At 42.8% G+C, this 7,271-nt stretch overlaps 1 pseudogene; it reads left to right on the forward strand.

Moving 5' to 3' along the window:
- The first annotated feature begins 5,836 nt into the window (after positions 1-5,836).
- LOC100455680 (olfactory receptor 9I1-like) lies at positions 5,837-6,812 on the forward strand (annotated as a pseudogene).
- Positions 6,813-7,271: the final 459 nt, after the last annotated feature.

The following is a 7,271-nucleotide window of genomic DNA, read 5'->3' on the forward strand; positions in this document are numbered from 1 at the left end:
GCACTTGTGGTGTACAACGTCATGCTTTGATATATGTATGCACTGTAGAACTACTAAATCAAGCTAATTATTAATAACATGCATATACCAGATGAGTGCTTGGCTACTTCTTATTCATTGTTTTTATTTAATTTGTACAATATCCTCTTGAATTAGGAATTGCTTTATTTGCTTTAGACCTGAGAAATTAAATTATTTACCCAAAGTCTCACAATAAATAAAATTTTTGTTATTGCAAGTAAATTAACTTGATTTAGTAGTTCTACAGTGCATATGTATATCAATACATATGTTATTGTTAATTACGATAAACATTTTTGTGGTGAGAATATTTAAAACTACTCTCTTAGCTATTTTCAAGTTTCAATTCTCAAAGCAGTTTTTCCTTATGTCAAAGTTAAATATCCTGTACAACTGAACGCTTATCCCAGGGAATATTTAGAAGGCAGGTGATTAAACTGAAGAATGCCTGGTGCTTAAGGCTCCGCACAGAATAGTATGGACAGGTAAGCCATGTGGACAGGTAAGCCTATGAGGAGTTCAGCCAGGCTTCCTAGAATCCAGGCTAATAGATGAGACCAACCTGCTCAAACCCATTGCAGCCAGATAGTCCCAGTTTCCTCCTCCTGACTGCCTTCACCACCACTCTGACCATCCCACACAACCTTTAGCTGGCATTGGAGAAGCTGTGTGACCTCAAGCAAGACACACAACACAACCCCTCTGGGTCTGCTTCCTCATCTGTAATGTCTCAAAGTATTAAACCACAATTAATTTTGCACCAACCTAATAGATCCGAATCATCTCTTCATTTCTTTCTAACTCTGAAGGAAGTGGCATGAAGGTGACAGTGCTTATTCCCCAAAGAGCAACGGAGAAGCATGGGAAAGTATGTCATTCAGGGTCTGCCACTTACCCTCCTGAGCCTTTTCATCCCCAGACCCAATGTTTGCCTACCTAGATGAAGAGAAAGGAGGAATTAATGTCCCTACAGTCAGCTCTAACTGAAGGCAGCAGGCTTCTCCGAGAAGTTGGAACTGTCATACTCATTAATTTATGGTTTGCAGGCAAGACTGGGCTCACACAACCCCCACTAAGGGCAGGTAAATCATCACAGTGACTTGCAGAGAAAAGGGGAGATTCTCTCTTTCATTTATCATTATCAATTTCGTACATAAGCATCATCTTAGGTGATGTACACAAAATGATAAAACCACCCAAGGATACAATTGGATCAGAAAACTCAGTGATTCAGAAACAAGATGGTCTTAATTGGGTTGTTTGGGCAAGAAGGCAAAACAGCTGGGCACCTGGAGGACCTATGAGGTCCAAGGCTCTGAATTTTACCCAGCAATGCTGCATAAAACTAGGCGCACTGTTGGCCCTGCTACCTTCTGGGGTGTGTTCAAAGGTGGGTTTCTAGCATATGCATAAAATTGGCCAGAAGAAGATTTGGTGATTGCATTTTTTATGGGTTTCAGATTCTCACAGCAGCAATCTCATTCTCCTTGGACCTGCTCAGAAACAGGAGAAATATTAACAGTGCTTCACAGAAGCCCCTCACAGGAGCACAAGGACCAGCTCTTTCCCTATGAGGTAATGTAAATTCTATAATTATATTATGTTTGGAAATAAAATACATTCCAGAGACTATTCAATGTGCTTTCCAATTTTTGAACATAATTTAAACTTTATCTGTGCGACCTTTTAGAAAAGTTATTTATCTTCCCCAACCTTCAATTCTGTCTTCCATAAAACAGGCACAGAAAGGCACACTTTGCAGAGGCTGTAATCAGGAACAAATATGTCAAGTGCAGGGGACAATAGTTGGCATAGAGTTATATTATTACCCCCCATACAACACCATCACCGACTGCTCAAAGCATGGACTGCGAATGATCTAGCCAGCTCTGAGTAGGTTGTCCCCACTGGTGATATTTGTAAGAAAGCCATTTGTAACAAGAACCTTTTGAGAAGATAATGTGGAAATGGTTGTTACAGGAAAAGAGAGTACAATGAGGGTAGTAATGAGTTGGGAAGCGTCTCCTGGCCTCTGAGTATCCTGGCTGTCCTGCAGCAGTCCTCCCACCCCAATGGTCCCATCCTAGACTTGTTAGTTCTGGTTTGTACTTTCATGAATGTGTTGCCTTTCCTGAGGCACCAAATGGGACACTAGTGTTGAGGTCCCACCAAGATTGATTTGGGAGGGAATGTTTTCTGACTTACTGGGTGAAAGTCACTTCTCTGGACTTCATTGTTCTCTTTTGCAAAATGAAGAAAATATAGTAGACCAGGTGCATTAAAATTTTCTTTTAACAGTAGAGCCCTGCTTCTAAGCAAAATGAAATGAAGCACCTCATTGTTTATAAGAATTCTGAGGCTGAAATGGCAGCACCCACCTGCTGAGCCTTCCCTTCACATCCCACTGCTGTGTTTCCCTGAGACAGCTCTTCCAGAGCTGAGGCTGAGGAAGACGGCTAGAAAACCACAGAACCACATCACCAAGGTCCTTTCCAACTCTAGGGTTCTGTGTGTACATAATTCCTGGGTCTCTGGGGGTGATCATGGGTATTTTCAACAAGTGTTGAGAGGAGCATAGTGGGCCACCACTCCCAGTGTGTCAGGATTTGCTGAGCCCACTCTGACAGCCATGTGCACAATGAGTGATCCCTAAACACTGGAAAGAGAAACAAGTCACTCAGATGCTTGCCTGACATAATGCCACATCCAAATGTAGGGCATCAGACATATATGGGCACAGAAACTAACAGATAAGCTTGGGGTTTCCAGGAATGTTCTTATTGTGTAGGTTTTCCCACTGAGAAAAGCATTGACGTTCATGGTTGAGACATTGCAAGTTGTAGGTACCACTATCCAGGAGAAAGCTGACAGATGAATGTATCCCTCCAGGCAAAAGAGGTCAATCAGAGAGAGTATGACAGCGTCTGTTCTCAGGCTGCATAAACAAAGTTATGCAAGTCCGACGGGACATGTCCAGGGCTGGACGAAAAGGTATGGCCCTTCTAGGGAAAAAAGGTGCTGTGGCTGACCAATCATAACAACATAAATCCTAATAGGTAGTGAGATATAGCTATCAGTTTGTAAAGCATATGATTATTTAGAAATCTGAATCTGTGGTTTATTTAGTTCCCATATTGAATCACTTAAAGTAATCTTCTAAGCGCCTCAAAGAAACATATTTATAATCTTTTTTTTTTTTTTTTGAGACAAAGTCTCACTCTGTCACCTAGGCTAGAGGGCAGTGGCATGGCCTCAGCTCACTGCAACCTCCACCTCCCGGGTTCAAGAAATTCTCCTGCCTCAACCTCCCAAGTAATTGGGATTACAAGCACAGGCCACCACACCTGACTAATTTTTCGTGTGTATTTTTAGTAGAGATGGAGTTTCACCATGGTGGCCAGGCTGGTCTCAGACTCCTGACCTCAGGTGATCCACCTGCCTCTACCTCCAAAAGTGCTGGGATTACAGGCGTGAGCCACCACACCTGGCCCATATATATAATCTTATGATTCAGAGACAGGCACAGCAGAAAGAGTCCTAGAAGATCATCTAGTCAAGCATGTCCTGAAGCATAGATTGCATACCTCAAAATTTCCACGCCCACCCCCTCGAAAAGGACTCTGTGGCTAAATAATCACGGAAAATGCTACCTCAAGAAGAGTTATTAAGTCATAGAATAGGATAATAGAATGCAGTGACAATTCAAGATGTCTACACTAGAAAGTTCCAAAATGAGTCATGGCCACAATAAGGACAAGTCCAGAAGAGATGCCACCGTGTCAGCCCAAACCACAACCCAGGCTGAAGGCATGAGCCATGTTTTGTGTCACATATGGTCCCTTTGGACACAGTAGAGAGTTAATATGTAGGCTGGCTACATACTTTCAATGTTCTAATTTATGTACTAGCCACTCCAAAAAAGCAGCTGGATAAATCAAAATCTCTTTTTCAAGGTATTTGAATTAAGAAACCCTGAAATAATTTTTCTATTTCAACAGAACTAAAGGTGATGGACCTCCATGAGGTGATGAGCCGCAGCAATGTATAAGTCAAATTCATGAGAAAGCAGAGAAGGTTTTAAAACAATAGGAAATTCCTTTGACAGAGGGTTAGAAAGGAGCAGACAGTTGGAGCACAGAATAATCACAGTAAAAGCAGTGCTCTGGAGGAAAGATGCATAAACTCCTGTTCTTAAAGTCCTGACCATCTCCTTAAATTCAGTACTCTAGGACTCCCTTCCATTCTCAGTTTCCATTAGACCCACCTCCATTAGGCTAAAGGAGGCGGGAGCAATAGGTGAAACCAGGGTTGTCCTTGCCCATGCTAATACTAATCAGTAGATTTTATATGCATCAATTTCCACATATTAGTAGAGTTGTTAATTATTAGGAATTTGGTGAATCTGGTATTCTTTCCAAGTCTGGAATACCAGAACTTTGGGTTTGCCTCATGAGCCATGAAATCCCTAGGATCAAAATCAACAGGCAGCCCTGAAGGATTCTGTGGAAGTTCTGTGGCTGGTAGGACCCCATATTTCACAAACAAGTCCCTAAACCTGATTCTGACCAGCCTCCCAATGAGTCTTGCAATTGCTGATGGAGGAGCCTCCAGCCACTCTCCAGGGACTTCATCCTGGAGATCACAGTCCAGAACAATCAGTAGCTGACAAAGGAACTTCCACTACCAGAAAGGGAAGAATCAGCCTGATTTCTATAGAAAACTGATTCTACCAAACACTATGAACCCTTTCCATGAACTACCTCTAGAGTACAGAGGTAACAATTAAAGTAGAAGGCGTACTGTCAAGAAGGACCAGTGTAAGATAGCAAAACAAGCAATGTCTTGCTATTATGACACAATGGTTTAAATCTTGGCTTCAGCGCTTGCAATTTATTCTTTGACAAGTCACTTTAACTTCCTGAACCTCAGATAATTCATTTCAAGAGTGAAACTCATAAGAGCTATCCCAGGATTATTGGGAGGAATCACTAAATTAGTGTGGAAATGTCTAACACAGAGTAAGGGCTCCGTAAACCTAATGGTTTCACAGAATCACTGTCTTTCATGGTCCCTCAAGAAAAGAAACTCAAGGCAGGTGATGACATGGTTCGTAGGGGAGCAAAAAATAGATTATGAAAGTACTCACAAGGAATTGTTGGGATAACTGGGAATGTTTGACTTAGAGAAGAAGAAACTATATAAAAGTGGGCATTACGACTATCTGTCTTAGAAGACAGCCAAGGATAATACTAATGTATAGAAGGTATAGAAAGAGCAATCCAGCTTTCTCAACAAGTAGAATTTTCCAAAGGCAGAGTGGACAGAAAGCCTCCATCACATAAAGAGCTCTGCCTCTGACAACCCTGGAGGCACCATTCACACGACATCTGTATGAATGGCCCTGCTTGGAGTCACGCAGCCACAGCCTAAGAAGCCACATACAGGCAGCCCTCATGCACACCTGAGCTAGATAACAATTTGGGGAGATAATTCTAGCACAGAGGGACCCCATATTGGTCCCTTCCAGTCTTGATAGTCTAACACTCTCTGGTCTTAAAGAAAACATCCCAGACAATAAGCAAGTGAATTTGAAGAAAAACTGCACCAAGGTTCAATTTCAGGTGGGATGCAGAGAGAGATAAAAGCTCTCCATAGTAACTGCCAGTTGTGGACCCTTAAGATGGTAAATTCTTTTTTCTCTCTGAGCAGAGGCTGGGACATTTACTTAATATCTGACGCTGAAGAAAGCAAAGACCTTTAGTTCTGGAATCTCAATTTCACTATCTTATTCAGGTGAACCAGCTATATTGAGCCTATGGCCAAAAGAAATCTCAGCACTGTGACAGAGTTCATTCTTGTGACAGAGTTCATTCACAGATCACCCTGAACTGGCAGTTCCACTCTTCCTAGTGTTTCTCAGCTTCTATCTTGTCACTTTTCTGGGGACTGGGGGGATAACCATTCTAATCCGAGTGGATGCCCAACTCCACACCCCCATGTACTTCTTCCTGAGCCACCTTGCCTTCCTGGATGCCTGCTATGCCTCAGTAATCACCCCTCAGATTCTGGCCACACTGGCCACAGACAAGACAGTTATCTCCTATGGCTGCTGTGCTGCGCAGTTCTTTTTTCTCACCATCTGTGCAGGCACAGAGTGTTACCTGCCGTCAGTGATGGCCTATGACCGCTTTGTTGCCATTAGCAATCCACTGCGCTACAACACGAACATGACTCCAGGTACCTGCAGGGTCTTTTTGGCCAGTGCCTTCATCTGTGGGGTGTCAGGGGCCATTCTGCATACCACGTGCACCTTCACCCTCTCCTTCTATGGTGACAATCAGATCAACTTCTTCTTCTGTGACCTCCCACCCCTGCTGAAGCTCGCCTGCAGCAGCATGACACAAACTGAGATTGTCATTCTCCTTTTTGCAAAATGCATGTTCCTAGCCAATGTCATGGTTATCCTGATCTCCTACATGCTCATTATCAGAGCCATTTTGAGGGTGAAGTCAGCAGGTGGGCAAGCCAAGACCTTCTCCACCTGCACCTCCCATCTCACCACTGTTGTCCTCTTCTCTGGGACACTTGCCTTCATGTACCAGAGAAGTAACTCTGACAAATCCTCAGAGGAAGACAAGGTAGTGTCCGTCTTTTACACTGTAATCATCCCTATGTTGAACCCCTTGATCTACAGTCTGAGGAACAAAGATGTAAAAGCTGCATTCAGAAAAGTCATTGGTAAATTCCAATTTCCAATAAATGTAGCTTTTGATGAGGGTCCTTCATCGTGACCCATCTTTTCTCCAGGTCTTCATATTCTGATGGGCATCATCACCAGATGGTGATTTCCCTCAACAATGTACAGTAGGTAGTTTTCTTCAGTGCCTGTAAGTGAGCAGGAACTACCTGTCCTGTAGAGGAAAATGCAAGTTTCATGATGTTTGTTTGGATGACTTCCTCTACCTCCATTTTTCTTCCTCCCTGTCTTGTTAGCCCTCCCAAACTTTCTGGATTCTAGGGCTACTCTCTGGCATCACAGAGATAAAAAGTAGCATAGTCATAAGTGAACTGATTACCATATCCAATCTCCCACTCCCCAACTCAGCCATGCTTGGGTTTCTCAGTTGCCCTTACTTATTCTTTTGTTACTGTGCTCATTGACACTGACTTTACTCTTTGTAGAAAATTATAGCTATAAATTGTACTAATTGGAGAATAAGAGTTTTTTGTGGTATGGATAACCTGCCAAC

The sequence above is a fragment of the Pongo abelii genome, chromosome 9 (genome assembly GCF_028885655.2).
Source record: "Pongo abelii isolate AG06213 chromosome 9, NHGRI_mPonAbe1-v2.0_pri, whole genome shotgun sequence".
In the NCBI taxonomy this organism is placed as follows: Eukaryota; Metazoa; Chordata; class Mammalia; order Primates; family Hominidae; genus Pongo; species Pongo abelii.